The following is a 17,373-nucleotide window of genomic DNA, read 5'->3' on the forward strand; positions in this document are numbered from 1 at the left end:
CATTCCATCTCATATTTCTCAAATAAACAGCAAACTGGTTTCAAAAAACAGATAAAGCAACACACCACGGCACAACGTCTCTCCCCTATTTGACCTAGATAGTTTGTGTGTATACATTGATATGTAGGCTGTGTCCCTTCATTTTTTTTTATGTAGTTCTGTCCTTGTCTAATGATGTTCTGTATTATGTTTTGTGTGGACCCCAGGAAGAGTAGCTGCTATTTTTGCAACAGCTAATGGGGATCCTAATAAAATCCCAATACCAAATAAAATATCGGCGGTTGGCATCCAACGTTATGGTGCATTACCGCCATCTACTGGAGCGTCCCTGCCTATGTTTAACCTTTATTGAACTAGGCAAGTCAGTTAACAACAAATTGTTATTTACAATGACGGCCTAGGAACGGAGGGTTAACTGCCTTGTTCAGGGGCAGAACGACAGATTTTTACCTTGTCAGTTCGGGGATTCGATCTAGCAACCTTTAGGTTACTGGCCCAACGCATATGTAATGGAGTCGTAGCTTAAAAATGTACCCAAAAAGTATAAAGAGATTCCTGCAGATGCAGGAACGCCCCGAATTACACCCGTCTCAAATCACATGGAGACGCTCGTCAAAGGCGTGACATTTGCTTGCGAGTCAATTTAGATACACTGCATAGAGTACGCCAACGTAAATTGTCATACATCCATAATAAACATTTGTATTTGTTAGCTATTTAGCCCCTGGGAGTTACTGTTGTGAGTTCCTTTTGACTCACCTTAGATGTCCTACGGGAGCCACCGTTCCTGTGTTAAAGTGTTGTTACTTTGGATGTTAATACACCCGAGTCGTTTATAAAACAACCAAGTCTCGTACTTCTACATGAACAGTACTGGACTTGTCCAGCCGTTGCCTCCCTAGGCTTTATGCCTATGATGGAAATAAACATATGCAGGCGGATTTTTTTTTTTAAATATGTAACTTATTTGACTGATAAAACCTTCGCTTACAGCCCAGTACATTTTTTAATAAATCTTTAAGTCTACTTAGCACAGGGAAGATCTTTACAATTCAATTTCTACTAAAGAGTCACGTAATTTATTCGCTTATTTTACCAGCATTGCTCCGCGCATGCGCGAGAAAAATAATCTTGCTATGACGCAGTTGATGCTCGTTCTTCTTCGATGAGGTTTAACGGCGGTTGGCATCCAATAAATGCTGCATTACCGCCGCCTACTATTTTTATTTTTTATTTCTTTATTTAACTAGGGAAGTCAGTTAAGAACACATTCTGTAACTCTGATGTCAAGTCTATTACACCCAAATACTTCTCTGCAAATAAAATTTGATTTGATTTGATTTGCAGCTGCCACCACAACCTCACTTTTCTGAGACTTACAGTCCAACCCTGCAGTACAGTTGATAACATAGCAATACATGCTAAAAATCCAATCTTACTGAAACATATATCACTTGTTGGTTTATCCCTCTGTACTGGTACAGATCTACTAGTCACACCACTCCTCTCAGGATCCCTCCTCCCCCTTGACCGATTCCACAGCACCCAACTCTGTTTTCACCCACCCTGAAACCACACATGGATCCGCCAAAAGTCAAGGATCCACTAGTTTCCCAAACATTTCCAAAAATGTCACTCCTACCGTCACAGACTCATCTTTATCCTGACCCTCGGTGCAAGCCTCGGGTAATTGGCCCTCACTCACTTCCATTCCTCCTCCTGTCTTTGATCTGGTGTACAGCTCACTCACTTCCATTCCTCCTCCTGTCTTTGATCCGGTGTTCAGCTCACTCTGCTTTCACTTTCTACCATTCTTCTTCAACAAGCCATCTTCCTTTTCCCGCCATTTTTAACCCGATTCAAACTGACTCTCTTCCTCCCTCTCTCTTTTTCTTCGACCTCTACCTCTTTTTTTTCCTTCCGTCTCCGTATGATAATATTATACTTCCTCTAACATACATCTCATTCTTGCCCTCGCAAGGGACGTCATTCCCCTCGGTACTTTGGGAACCCACGATAGTGCAACAGTATAGCTTCCGTCCCTCTCCTCGCCCCTACATGGGGAACCCACGATAGCCCATCGGAGGAGATTAAATGCAATTGGTATCCAATATGTTGCATTACCCAACTGAACTATAGTATGAATCCACTTTGTGATACAAAAGGGGAAACTGGAAGATGTCTTTTTGTGATATCCGATTGGTAGTTAGTCTTGTCCCATTGCTGCAACTCCCCCGTGGACTCGGGAGAGGCGAAGGTCAAGAGCCATGTGTCCTCCGAAACGCGACCCTGCCAAGCTGCACTGCTTCTTCACACACTGCTCGCTTAACCCGGAAGCCAGGCGCACCGATGTGTCGGAGGAAACACGGAAAATGGCGACCAAAGTAGGCTTGCAGGCGCCCGGCCCACCACAAGGAGTTGCTAGGAAATCTCGGCAAGCCAAACCCTCCCCTAACCCGGACGACGCTGGGCCAATTGTGCACCGCCTCATGGGTCTCCTGGTCTCGGTCACGACACATTGCCTGGAATCAAACCCGGGTCTGTAGTGACGACTCAATCACTGCAGTGCCTTAGACCACTGCGCCACTCGGGAGGCCTAAAAATACAATTTTGAATTACCCTACCCACGACCCTGACCCTATCTGCTCCGGCACCATGCCAACGGCCTCAGAGGACGGGACGCCACCACTCAACACACCCTGTAAATCTCCTGAAGTCAAATATCGTATACCCAAATACTTCTCTGCAGCTGCCTCTACAACATCAATTTAATGTGATTTATTTTCCATTTCTGCGGTACAGTTGATAACCATTCTCATATTCATTCTTAAAATAAAGTGGTGATCCTAACTGACCTAAAACAGGGAATTTTTACTACGATTAAATGTCAGGAATTGTGAAAAACTGAGTTTAAATGTATTTGGCTAAGGTGTATGTAAACGTCCGACTTCAACTGTACATACATAGTGCATTCTGAAAGTATTCAGACCCCTTGACTTTTTCCACATTTTGTTACGTTACAGCCTTATTCTAAAATTGATTACATTGTTTTTTTTCTCCCTCAATCTGCACACAATACACCATAATGACAAAGCAAAAACAGGTTTTTAGAACTTTTTGCAAAGGTATTACAAATAAAAAAACTGATATCACATTTACATAAGTATTCAGACCCTTTACTCAGTACTTTGTTGAAGCACCTTTGGCAGCGATTACAGCCTCGAGTCTTCTTGGGTATGACGCTACAAGTTTGGCACACCTTTATTTGGTGAGTATCTCCCATTCTTCTCTGCAGATCCTCTCAAGCTCTGTCTGGTTGGATGGGGAGCATCGCTGCACAGCTATTTTCAGGTCTCTCCAGAGATGTTCGATCCGGTTCAAGTCCGGGCTCTGGCTGGGCCACTCAAAGACATTCAGAGACTTGTCCCGAAGCCAGTACTGCGTTGTCTTGGCTGTGTGCTTAGGCTCGTTGTCCTGTTGGAAGGTGATCCTTCGTCCCAGTCTGAGGTCCTAAGCACTCTGGAGCAGGTTTTCATCAAGGATCTCTCTGTACTTTGCTCCGTTTAACTTTCCCTCGATCCTGACTAGTCTCCCGGGACAACCATCACCACAGAGGAACTATAGATCTCTGTCAGAGTGACCATTGGGTTCTTGGTCACCTCCCTGACCAAGGCCCTTCTCCCCTGATTGCTCGGTTTGGCCGGGCGGCCAACTCTAGGAAGAGTCTTGGTGGTTCCAAACTTCTTCCATTTAAGAATGATGGAGGCCACTGTGTTCTTGGGGACCTTCAATCCTGCAGACATTTTTTGGTACCATTCCCCAGATCTGTGCCTCGACACAATCCTGTCTCGGAGCTCTACGGACTATTCCTATAGAGCAGGTATTCCCAAACTGGGGCAATGCCGTAGGGGGTACGCCAAATAAAAATGTGATTCACATTTTCAAACGGTCCATTTATATTTTCCAACGGGACTATACATTTGGGTGAGTTTTGTCTCTCTCGCCTGAGTAGCCTCGTTTCACTGCCAAAAATAAAATTAAACCATCTAGTGTTCAGCAAAATAACAACACAATGTCAAATACAGATAGCCTAGTCAATTATTTAACATCCAATCACATTAACCATTACTCTCTTGAGGGAATTCCACTAACGGTCCGTATGTAGCCAAACGTAGCTGCTGCTCATGTTGGTATCTGTACTGATGGAGCAACAGCCATGACAGGGAGACAACGTGGAGTGGTAACGCCATGACAGGGAGACAACGTGGAGGGGTAACGCCATGACAGGGAGACAACGTGGAGTGGTAACGCCATGACAGGGAGACAACGTGGAGGGATAACGCGCGTGCAAGCAGTTTCTCCCGACGCCGCTTGGGTACACTGCAGCATCCACCGAGAGGCTCTTGCTGCCAAGGGAATGCCTGACAGCTTGAAAGATGTTTTGGACACTACAGTGAAAATGGTTAACTTTGTTAAAGCATGGCACCCTGGACTCTCGTGTATTTTCTGCACTATGCAATGATATGGGCAGCGACCATGTAACGCTTTTACAACATACGCTGGTTATCAAGGGGCAAAGTATTGACATGTTTTTTTTGAATTGAGAGACGATCTTAAAATGTTCTTTACTGACCATAATTTTCACTTGTCTGACCGCTTGCATGATGACGAGTTTCTTACACGACTGGCCTATCTGGGTGATGTTTTATCTCGCCTGAATGATCTGAATCTAGGATTACAGGAGCTCTCCGCAAATATATTCTATATGCGGGACAAAATTGAGGCTATGGTTAAAAAGTTGGAGCTCTTCTCTGTCTGAATTAACGAGGGCAACACACAGGTCTTTCTATCATTGTATGATTTTTTGTGTGTTCAAATGAACTCAAGCTTACGGACAATGTCAAATGTGATATAGCGAAGCACCTGAGTGATTTGGGTGCGCAATTACGCAGGTACTTTCCCGAAACGGATGACACAAACAACTGGATTCGTTATCTCCTTTCATGCCCTGCCTCCAGTCCACTTACCGATATCTGAAACAAGAGAGCCTCATCGAAATTGCAACAAGCGGTTCTGTGAAAATTGAACTTGATCAGAAGCCACTGCCAGATTTCTGGATAGGGCTGCGCTCAGAGTATCCTGCCTTGGAAAATCGCGCTGTTAAGACACTGATGCCCTTTGCAACCAAGTACCTATGTGAGAGTGGATTCTCGGCCCTCACTAGCATGAAAACTAAATACAGGCACAGACTGTGTGTGGAAAATGATTTAAGACTGAGACTCTCTCCAATACAACCCAACATTGCAGAGTTATGGGCCTCCTTTCAAGCACACCCTTCTCATGAACCTGTGGTGAGTTATTCACCATTTTCGATGAACAAATTAGGTTTTATATGTAAGATGGTTAAATAAAGAGCAAAATTATTATTTGTACCCTGGTCCTATAAGAGCTCGTTGTCACCTCCCACGAGCCAGGTTGTGACAACTCACACTCATTCTTATGTTTAATAAATGCATTGTATAGTGTGTGTGTGGGGGGGGGGGGGGGGGGGGGGGCTTACAATGATGGATAAAAACAACATTTGGGAGTGCACTGACCCTGGTGCTAGAGGCGGTACAGCTGACTCTGGTGCTAGAGGGGGTACAGCTGGAGGTTGAATGTTTGAAGGGGTACGGGACTATAAAACGTTTGGGAACCACTGTGCATAGAGACTGATAGAGGCCTCTAGTAGCCAAAAGGCTACATTAGAATGGGCATGGCCATTGAGGGCTTCCACCATTTTGAAGTAGTCGACTGGGTGGGACTTCCAACTTCATTGGCTGATCCCTCCTGGTGACCCTGTTGGAGTCATGTCCAACCAGCCAATCGCGAAGAGAAAATGTACTATTTCAAAACGTGTTTTATAGTTGAGGGCTTCCACCATTTTGAAGTAGTCGACTGGGTGGGACTTCGTGTTTTATAGTTTAGTTCTGAACAAAAGTGTTTATTACGTTCCACTGTTTCTACATTTCTGAACCCTAAAAAAAGTACCGGTTTATATCGTTCCTTTCTGTTCCTTTTTAAACCTCAAACTTTTTTGGAGACATTTAACTTGACATTAAATTACTTCACCAATCGGTGAGGATAGTGCAGCTATAGTTGTTTACATGCGCAATGGATAGACAAGTGTAGGGTGTGAGATTCGACTGACATTTTACTGATGGGGAGAGAGAAAGAGAGGGTGGAGGAGGCGGCTTGACCTGGAAGAGCTAGGCATCTTATTTTGAGATGCATTATCTGAATTAGGCCCACAGAATTATACCTACGGAGGAGTGGCTTCTATGGAGGAACTTCGAATGTCTTTGAACTTCTGAGAGTTGGTTTAATGTTGGACCAGAGCAAATGTTAACTAACTAGCTAACAAGCTTGTGTGTGCAGAGCAGCAGTATAATTAAAACCTGTCTAGCCCCGGGGTTCCGCTAGCGGAACTCCTCCCACATTCCACTGAAAAGGCAGAGCGCGAAATTCAAAATATATATTTTTTTATTATTTAACTTTCACACATTAACAAGTCCAATACAGCAAATGAAAGATAAACATCTTGTGAATCCAGCCAACATGTTCGATTTTTAAAATGTTTTACAGAGAAAACACCACGTATATTTATGTTAGCTCACCACCAAATACAAAGATAGACAGACATTTTTCACAGCACAGGTAGCATGCACAAAACCAACCTAACTAACCAAGAACCAACCAAACTAACCAAGAAACAACTTCATCAGATGACAGTCTATAACATGTTATACAATAAATCTATGTTTTGTTCGAAAAATGTGCATATTTGAGGTATAAATCAGTTTTACATTGCAGCTACCATCACAGCTACCGTCAGAAATAGCACCGAAGCAGCCAGAGTAATTACAGACACCAACGTGAAATACCTAAATACTCATCATAAAACATTTCTGAAAAATACATGATGTACAGCAAATGAAAGACAAGCATCTTGTGAATCCAGACAATATTTCCGATTTCTTAAGTGTTTTACAGCGAAAACACAATATAGCATTATATTAGCTTACCACAATAGCCAGAAACACAAGCCATTTACCAGCAGCAAAAGTTAGCGATCGTAACAAACCAGCAAAAGATATATAATTTTTGACTAACCTTGATAAGCGTCATCAGATGACAGTCCTATAACATCAGGTTATAAACTTATGTTTTGTTCGAAAATGTGCATATTTAGAGCTGAAATCAGTGGTTATACATTGTGCTAACGTAGCATCTTTTTCCCACAACGTCTGGATATTTTTCTGACACTCACATATTCTGACCAAATAACTATTCATACACATTACTAAAAAATACATGTTGTATAGGAAATTATAGATACACTAGTTCTTAATGCAATCGCCGTGTTAGAATTCTAAAATTAACTTCATTACGACATGCAGTTTACGTTATGGCGAGAGCGTGCCCAAAATCTGGGCGCAAACTACTAGTTCACATGTTCGACAGATATATGAAATAGCATCATAAAATGGGTCCTACTTTTGATGATCTTCCATCAGAATGTTGTACAAGGGGTCCTTTGTCGGGAACAATCGTTGTTTGGTTTTAGAATGTCCTCTTCTCCAGTCAATTAGCACAGAAAGCTAGCAAAGTGGCGCGAAGCTCTCCTTTGTGAACAAATGCAGACAAAGCAACACGCCTAACGTCCCAAAAAAATTTCAATAATCTAATAAAACTATATTGAAAAAACATACTTTACGATGATATTGTCACATGTATCAAATAAAATCAAAGCCGGAAATATTAGTCGTCTATAACGACAGCTTTACAGAAGGCAATACCAGGTCCCTTCTCGCGCGTTCCAGAAAACAGGAAATTGGGGTCACGTCATGCCAAGAGCTTTTATTCGACCTCAGATCATGTTATACACTTCATTTCTTCTCTCACTGCCTGTTGACATCTAGTGGAAGGCGTATGAAGTGCATGTATACTAATAAATATCAAGCACATTTATAGGCAGGCTCTAGAACAGAGCATCGATTTCAGATTTTCCACTTCCTGTCAGGAAGTTTGCTGCAAAATGAGTTCTGTTTTACTCACAGATATAATTCAAACGGTTTTAGAAACTAGAGAGTGTTTTCTATCCAATAGTAATAATAATATGCATATTGTACGAGCAAGAATAGAGTACGAGGCCGTTTAAATTGGGCACGATTTTCCCCCAAAGTGTAAATAGCGCCCTCTATCCTTTAAAAACACCTTGTTTTTTAGTTAATAAAAACAGTGAAAGGAGATAAAGATACTACAGTTAAGTAGCATTGAAAAAGTTAATAGATTCTTCTGTCATTAAAAATCTCTCAGTAGGCTACAGTAGCCTATCCTTCAGAATGAAGCTGGTAAGGTCAGTAGCTTATGTTCGGAGGGGTTGGGGCAGGTAGCCTACACACAGACACACACTGGCAAAGATTTTCAGCTGGCAGCCAGACACTGGAATAGGTTTCTGAGTGACAGAGTGAGGGCTTTGCATTGTCGTGTTTTTTTTGTTGTTGAAAAAAAATCAGGTTCCAATTCTTTTAAAATAACAGTTCTGTTCTGGAACCTTATAGATCACTTTCGTTCCTGGTTCTGATTCTGTTCCTCTAAAAAGTTTGTTATTTTCGGTTCTGTTCCCTGAACCGGTTCCAACCCCTGCTTCAAAATAGAAAGGGGCTAAAAACGTCATTTATTTATTTTACCTTCATTTAAGCAGGGAGTCTTGCATATACAATTCCATAAGAAAAAGTCAAATATAACATAAAACAAATAAAATACAGCACAACACAAATATTAAAGAAAAACGATTACTTTCTTCAATAAGAAGGTCCCTAATCAATATTTAACATTGCCCGAGTGGCACCAGAACATCCAATTGTAATGTTTTTTTGTAGTTGGTTCCAGCAATGAGGTGATTTAAAATGAAAAGTGTATTTATTTAGTTCATTTTTGATTCAGGACGCAGTGGTGAATATTGAAACTGTCACGTTCCTGACCTGTTTTCCTTGTTTTTGTATGTGTTTAGTTGGTCAGGGCGTGAGTTGGGGTGGGCATTCTATGTTATGTGTTTCTATGTTGGGTTAAATGTGTTGCCTGATATGGTTCTCAATTAGAGGCAGGTGTTTGACGTTTCCTCTGATTGAGAACCATATTAAGGTAGGCTATTCTCACTGTTTGTTTGTGGGTGATTGTTCCTGTGTCTGTGGCACCACACGAGACTGTTTCGTTTGCTCGTTCGTTCACTTTGTTTTGTATTTTGTCAGTGTTCTGTTTTGGTTGGATCTTCATTAAATTTCATTATGTATTCAGCACCCGCTGCGTATTGTTCCGCTCAATCACCAATAGATGATCGATCGTTACAGAAACTGTCACCTGTGATTAAGTGAAGGACCGGCATCCAAAGGTTTGTGGCTGTTGCAATTTGGTAAATGGTGTCACCATAGTCAACAAAATGGAAGGAAAGTTGACAGTACAATCTGCTTCCTGCTATGTCGGGACAGGCGAGATCTATTTCTAAAAAAGAAGTCCACTATAAATCTGCACTTTTTAACTAGTTCATCCGTATGTTTAAAAAAAAAAAACATTAAATCTTTTGTCAAGCCAAATGGTCAGATATTTATAGGCGGGAACCCGATCAATGGGAGAACCATGCAATTAATAAATATTTTGTCATTTTTGTAGAGAATTAGAAAACAACATAAGGTATTTAGACCCCTTGACTTTTCCCCAAAAAATTTCTGATACAGACGGAATATAAAATGTATTAAATTGAGAATTTGTGCCACTGGCGTAAACACAATACACCATAATGTCAAAGTGGAATTATGTTTTTAGACATTTTGAAAATGAATTAAATGTCTTGAGTCTAAGTATTCAACCCCTTTGTTACTTACTAATATATATAATATATAATAATATATAATATAATATATATATAATATATCTAAAAAATAATTACTTTATTACTTTGCCTAAATAAGTTCAGGAGTAATCATTCGCTTAACAAGTCACATAATAAGTTGTGTGCAATAATAGTGTTTAACATGATTTTTAAATGACTACCTTATCTATGTACACCTCACGTACAGATAATTGTAAGATCCCCCAGTCGAGCAGTGAATTTCAAACACAAAGACCAAGGAGGTTTTCCTCTCAAAGGGCAGATGGGTAAAGAAAGAAGCAGACACTGAATATCCCTTTGAATGGTGTTTATTTGTTATTTTATTTGTTTTTCTTTAGGATCCTCATTAGCCGACACCAATGGCGAAAGATAGACTTACTGGCGTCTGACATATTACAAAAAAGACATACAAAATACTTTCCAATTTACATACATTTAAAAACATGAACATGTAGTGTGTGCATCTATCAGTTCCACATACGTGTCAGTACACACAACCAGTAGGTCACATGTCAGTACACACAACCAGTAGGTCACATGTCAGTACACACAACCAGTAGGTCACATGTCAGTACACACAACCAGTAGGTCACATGTCAGTACACACAACCAGTAGGTCACATGTCAGTACACACAACCAGTAGGTCACATGTCAGTACATACAACTAGTAGGTCACATGTCAGTACATACAACCAGTAGGTCACATGTCAGTACACACAACCAGTAGGTCACATGTCAGTACACACAACCAGTAGGTCACATGTCAGTACATACAACCAGTAGGTCACATGTCAGTACACACAACCAGTAGGTCACATGTCAGTACATACAACCAGTAGGTCACATGTCAGTACATACACACAACCAGTAGGTCACATGTCAGTACACACACACAACCAGTAGGTCACATGTCAGTACATACAACCAGTAGGTCACATGTCAGTACACACAACCAGTAGGTCACATGTCAGTACATACACACAACCAGTAGGTCACATGTCAGTACACACACACAACCAGTAGGTCACATGTCAGTACACACACACAACCAGTAGGTCACATGTCAGTACACACACGCAACCAGTAGGTCACATGTCAGTACACACACACAACCAGTAGGTCACATGTCAGTACATACAACCAGTAGGTCACATGTCAGTACATACAACCAGTAGGTCAAATAGGGGAGAAGCGTTGCTTTATCTGTTTTTTGAAACCAGGTTTGCTGTTAACTTGCACTGTATGTGATGGAAGGGAGTTCTATGCACTCATGACTCTGTATAATACTGTACGTTTCCTTGAATTTGTTCTGGACATGGGGATTGTGAAAAGACCCCTGGTGGCATGTCTGGTGGGGCAAGTGTGTGTGTCAGTGCTGTGTGCAAACAATTTGTAATTTCCAACACATTAATGTTTCTTATAAAAACAAGAAGTGACGCAATCAGTTTCTTCTCAACTCTTAGCCAAGAGAGACTGGCAGCATAGTATTTATATCAGCCCTCTGATTACAATGAAGGGAAAGACGTGTCACTCTGTTCTGGGCCAGCTGCAGCTTAACTAAGTCTTTCCTTGCGGCACTTGACCATTTGATTAGACAAAACTAGAGCCTGCAGAACTTGCATTTTGGAGTGTGGTGTCAAAAAAGCAGAGCATCTCTTTATTACAGACAGACCTCTCCCACAGCTTTATAACCATTGAATCTATATGTTTTGATATTGACAGTTTACAATCTAAGGTAGCGCCAAGTAAATTTAGTCTTCTCAAGAAGTTCAACAGCCACACCATTCATTATCAGATCCAGCTGAGGTCTAGAATTTAGTGAATGATTTGTACCAAATACAATCCTCTTAGTTTAGAGATGTTCAGGACCAGGCCATCCATTCCAAAACAGACTGCAACTCTTTGTCGAGGGTTTCAGTGACTTCATTAGCTGTGGTTGCAGGTGCGTATATGGTTGAATCATCAGCCTACATGGACACACATGCTTTGTTTAATGCCAGTAGCAGGTCATTGGTAAAAAATAAAAAAAGAGTAGAGGGCCTAGAGAGCTGCCCTGTGGTACACCACACTTTACATGTTTGACATTAGAGAAGCTTCCATTAAAGAAAACCCTTTGAGTTCTATTAGATAGATAGCTCTGAATCCACGATATGGCAGAGGTTGAACAGCCATAACACATGCGTATTTTCAACAACAGGTAAAAGTCAATAATATAAAAGGCTGCACTTAAATCTAACAGTACAGCTCCCACAATCTTCTTATTATCAATTTATTTCAACCAATCATCAGTCATTTGTTTCAGTGCAGTACATGTTGAGTGCCCTTCTCTACAAGCATGCTGAAAGTCTGTTGTTAATTTGTTTACAGAGAAATAACATTGTATTTGGGCAAACACCATTTTTTCCCAACAGTTTGCTAAGAGCTGGCAGCAAGCCGATAGGTCTGCTGTTAGAACCAGTAAAGGCCGCTCAGATTAAAGATATGACAGACAGGAGTGGCCATCCTCAGTAGCTTTCCATCTAAATTGTCAGGAGATTTGTTATTATTGATCAATAACAATAATTTCCCACCTCTCCCACACTAACTTTACAAAATTCTAACTTGCAATGGTTTTCTTTCATAATTTTTTATATATGAGGGGCGGTACAGGGGTATATCTGACCAATCTTTTTTTTTTTTTTAAACATGAATACGATGGCTCACTGTAAATTGTTGGCATTTCCTGCCTACATTTGCCCACTGTGCCAATGAAGTAATCATTAAAAATAATTGGCAACATCAAATGGTTTTGTTATGAATAAGCCATCGGATTCGATTCAATTTGTCTTTCTGCCCATAATTCCATTTAAAGCAGCGGTCCCCCTGTTGGGGGTCACGACACGACCGGAATATTGATTAGGCCTATCAGTTTAGTATAGCCGCTTTGTCATAACATTTTAGTTTACGTGATGATATCATAACATAACGTGCATATTTTTCTCTAATGACCACATACACCTTCGACAAATACAGTTAAACTCAGTTTTTCACAATTCCTGACATTTAATCCAAGTAAAAATTCCCTGTCTTAGGTCAGTTAGGATCACCACTTTATTTTAAGAATGTGAAATGTCAGAATAATAGTAGAGAGAAAGATTTATTTCAGCTTTTATTTCATCACATTCCCAGTGGGTCAGAAGTTTACATACACTCAATTAGTATTTGGTAGCATTGCCTTTAAATTGTTTAACTTGGGTCCACAAGCTTCTCACAATAAGTTGGGTGAATTTTGTCCCATTCCTCCCGACAGAGCTGGTGTAACTGAGTCAGGTTTGTAGGCCTCCTTGTTCACACACGCTTTTTCAGTTCTTCCCACAAATGTTCTATGGGATTGAGGTCAGGGCTTTGTGATGGCCACTCCAATACCTTGACTTTGTTGTCCTTAAGCCATTTTGCCACAACTTTGGAAGTATGCTTGGGGTCATTGTCCATTTGGAAGACCCATTTGGCTAGCTGCTACACCAAGCAGCTCCTCAGACCCCGGCTTGGTCGGCAGGATCACTGGATAGATAGTAGCGGTCCCAGCAACTGATGCCAACCGTCTCACGGGATCCAAACTCAAAAGGTAGCTAGCTAGTAACCAAACTTTTTCAAGAGACTTTACCTTGACTTTGTTTAATGACTGAAAACTTCCCAAAACAACAAACCGAGCTCTCCCTTGTTTTACATTTAACAGGTGTATCAATAGATCCAGTCACTACAAAGATACCGGGGTCCTTCCTAACTCAGTTGCTGGAGAAGAAGGAAACCGCTCAGGAATTTCCCCAATGGTGACTTTAAAACAGTTACGGAGTTTAATGACTGATAGGAGAAAACGAGGGATGGATCAACAACATTGTACACTGAACAAAAATATAAAACACAAACAATTTCAAAGATTTTACTGAGTTACAGTTCATGTAAGGAAATCAGTCATCTGAAATAAATTCATTAGGCCCTAATCTATGGATTTCATGTGACTGGGAATGCTAATATGCAAATCGTATAAGATCTTCTAAGCCTGTGTTTACCTCAGAACTTATTTTAAATGTTTATCCCAAAACCCTCAACATTTTTTGGGTGGGCTTTGACCTTTTCTCGGTTACTGCAGTCTTGCAATGATCCATAAGTACTATAGCTGTCAAATTATCTATTGTTTGGTGTGTGTGTGTGTGTGTGTGTGTACATACAGTTGTGTTAAAGGTAAATATTGGATTTCTCTGACATCTCACGAGATGCAGAGAGCACCGGCATGCACATAAGAATCAGAGAGCGATAGCACCTTAAAAAAAGAAAATAAGTGTTTTAGACTTTTTATTGAAAGACTTGCAGCCACACATCTGAAAATAGTAACAGGGTAATATCTGAGAGGGTCTAGAGGAGAGAAACACAAAACCCAGTCTACTCTGTCACACAACTCAGAGACTACGTTCCAAACTGTACTCTATTCCCATTTTAGTGCACTACGTTTGACCAATAGGTCCTGGTAGTGCACTGTACTGGGCAATAGGGTGCCAGAAAGAGAGGGAAGGACCACATACAGTCTCCAGAAAGAAAACAAAGATAGTATTCACATCAGAAAGGGAGGATCAATAGGCAGTAGAATCAACACCAAATCAAGAGAAAAGGAACAAAGTGTGTGAAATAGTATTAGACTGTGGAAGTAGAAATAGACTGTGGAAGTGAAATAGAAATAGACTGTGGAAGTGTCTTACATTTACATTTTAGTCATTTAGCAGACGCTCTTATCCAGAGCGACTTACAAATTAGTGCATTCACCTTATGATATCCACACATGGTATTGCATTTTTTATTTTTTTTAACTAGGCATGTCAGTTAAGAACAAGTTCTTATTTTCAATGACGGCCTACCGGGGAACAGTGGGTTAACTGCCTTGTTCACGGGCAGAACGACAGATTTATACCTTGTCACCTCGGGGATTCGATCTAGCAACCTTTCGGTTACTGGCCCAACGCTCGAAACACTAGGCTACCTGCCTCCTCTACACTCTAACCACTAGGCTACCTACCACCCCTACACTCTAACCACTAGTCTGCCTGCCCCCCCTACACTCTAACCACTAGGCTACCTGCCACCCCTACACTCTAACCACTAGTCTACCTACCGCCCCTACACTCTAACCACTAGTCTACCTGCCGCCCCTACACTCTAACCACTAGTCTGCCTGCCCCCCCTACACTCTAACCACTAGTCTACCTACCACCCCTACACTCTAACCACTAGGCTACCTGCCACCGCTACACTCTAACCACTAGGCTACCTGCCACCCCTACACTCTAACCACTAGGCTACCTGCCACCGCTACACTCTAACCACTAGGCTACCTGCCACCCCTACACTCTAACCACTAGGCTACCTGCCACCGCTACACTCTAACCACTAGGCTACCTGCCCCCCCCCCCCCCCTACACTCTAACCACTAGGCTACCTGCCCCCCCTACACTCTAACCACTAGTCTACCTGCCGCCCCTACACTCTAACCACTAGGCTACCTGCCCCCCTACACTCTAACCACTAGGCTACCTGCCACCCCTACACTCTAACCACTAGGCTACCTACCCCCCCCTACACTCTAACCACTAGTCTACCTGCCCCCCCCCCCCCCTACACTCTAACCACTAGGCTACCTGCCACCCCTACACTCTAACCACTAGGCTACCTACCCCCCCTACACTCTAACCACTAGTCTACCTGCCACCCCTACACTCTAACCACTAGGCTACCTACCCCCCCCCTACACTCTAACCACTAGTCTACCTGCCCCCCCCCCCCCCCCCTACACTCTAACCACTAGGCTACCTGCCACCCCTACACTCTAACCACTAGGCTACCTACCCCCCCTACACTCTAACCACTAGTCTACCTGCCCCCCCCCCCCCCCCTACACTCTAACCACTAGGCTACCTGCCACCCCTACACTCTAACCACTAGTCTACCTGCCGCCCCTACACTCTAACCACTAGGCTACCTGCCCCCCTACACTCTAACCACTAGGCTACCTGCCCCCCTACACTCTAACCACTAGGCTACCTGCCGCCCCTACACTCTAACCACTAGGCTACCTGCCACCCCTACACTCTAACCACTAGACTACCTGCCACCCCTACACTCTAACCACTAGTCTACCTGCCGCCCCTACACTCTAACCACTAGGCTACCTGCCGCCCCTACACTCTAACCACTAGGCTACCTGCCACCCCTACACTCTAACCACTAGGCTACCTGCCCCCCCCCCCTACACTCTAACCACTAGGCTACCTGCCACCTGTACACACTAACCACTAGGCTACCTGCCACCCCTCCACTCTAACCACTAGGCTACCTGCCCCCCTACACTCTAACCACTAGTCTACCTGCCACCCCTCCACTCTAACCACTAGTCTACCTGCCACCCCTCCACTCTAACCACTAGTCTACCTGCCACCCCTACACTCTAACCACTAGGCTACCTGCCCCCCTACACTCTAACCACTAGGCTACCTGCCCCCCTCCACTCTAACCACTAGGCTACCTGCCCCCCTACACTCTAACCACTAGTCTACCTGCCACCCCTCCACTCTAACCACTAGTCTACCTGCCACCCCTCCACTCTAACCACTAGTCTACCTGCCACCCCTCCACTCTAACCACTAGGCTACCTGCCACCCCTCCACTCTAACCACTAGGCTACCTGCCACCCCTACACTCTAACCACTAGGCTACCTGCCCCCCTACACTCTAACCACTAGTCTACCTGCCACCCCTCCACTCTAACCACTAGTCTACCTGCCCCCCCCCCCCCCCCTACACTCTAACCACTAGGCTACCTGCCACCCCTCCACTCTAACCACTAGTCTACCTGCCCCCCCCCCCCCCCTCCACTCTAACCACTAGGCTACCTGCCACCCCTACACTCTAACCACTAGGCTACCTGCCCCCCCTACACTCTAACCACTAGGCTACCTGGCACACTGAATTGAGGCTGTTATGAGGGTAAACAGGGGGGGTGCAACTCAATATTAGAAAAGTGTTCTTAATGTTTTGTCCACTCTGTGTAGCCTTTCTATTGGTTGAAAAGCCCTTTCAGGAGGAGTAGAGCAGGAATCCAGTCGCTTTCTTTTATTAACACTTTGGAAAAAGGTACAACACCACATGTGTGTTCTGGTTGTGTATCATCATCATCATCATCACCCGGGCACTTTTAATCTCTCGTGGACAGACTACAGATGTTGGATCTTAATATGACGCATTTTGTCAAAAGGAGGGACATAATCCTGCTGCAGGAGGATTTGAATGAATATTTCATATTTAGAATCGCTGCCAGGGGAAGCTGGAAGCGGTGGTTGCAGGCTATACAATGCAGGACCGTACCCAGGGGGAAGCTGGAAGCGATGGTTGCAGGCTATACAATGCAGTACCGTAC

At 42.9% G+C, this 17,373-nt stretch overlaps 1 protein-coding gene and 1 long non-coding RNA gene across 2 annotated transcripts in view; both read right to left on the minus strand.

Annotated features, from left to right (window-relative positions):
- The window catches only part of uba1 (ubiquitin-like modifier activating enzyme 1), a 66,782-nt gene extending 65,886 nt beyond the window's left edge, over positions 1 to 896 (minus strand). Inside the window, exon 1 of the mRNA XM_055891090.1 lies at positions 760 to 896. The gene's annotated coding sequence lies outside the window, so the exon portion shown is untranslated. The remainder of the gene's footprint in view (positions 1 to 759) is intronic.
- A 13,355-nt stretch (positions 897 to 14,251) lies between these two features.
- Positions 14,252 to 15,366, minus strand: LOC129829410 (uncharacterized). Its single transcript, XR_008755388.1, has 2 exons — positions 14,976 to 15,366; positions 14,252 to 14,943 (listed from the first exon to the last, which is right to left on the minus strand). It is a non-coding gene; the product is annotated as an uncharacterized LOC129829410 (long non-coding RNA).
- Positions 15,367 to 17,373: the final 2,007 nt, after the last annotated feature.

This window comes from Salvelinus fontinalis, chromosome 31, assembly GCF_029448725.1.
Source record: "Salvelinus fontinalis isolate EN_2023a chromosome 31, ASM2944872v1, whole genome shotgun sequence".
Taxonomy (NCBI): Eukaryota; Metazoa; Chordata; class Actinopteri; order Salmoniformes; family Salmonidae; genus Salvelinus; species Salvelinus fontinalis.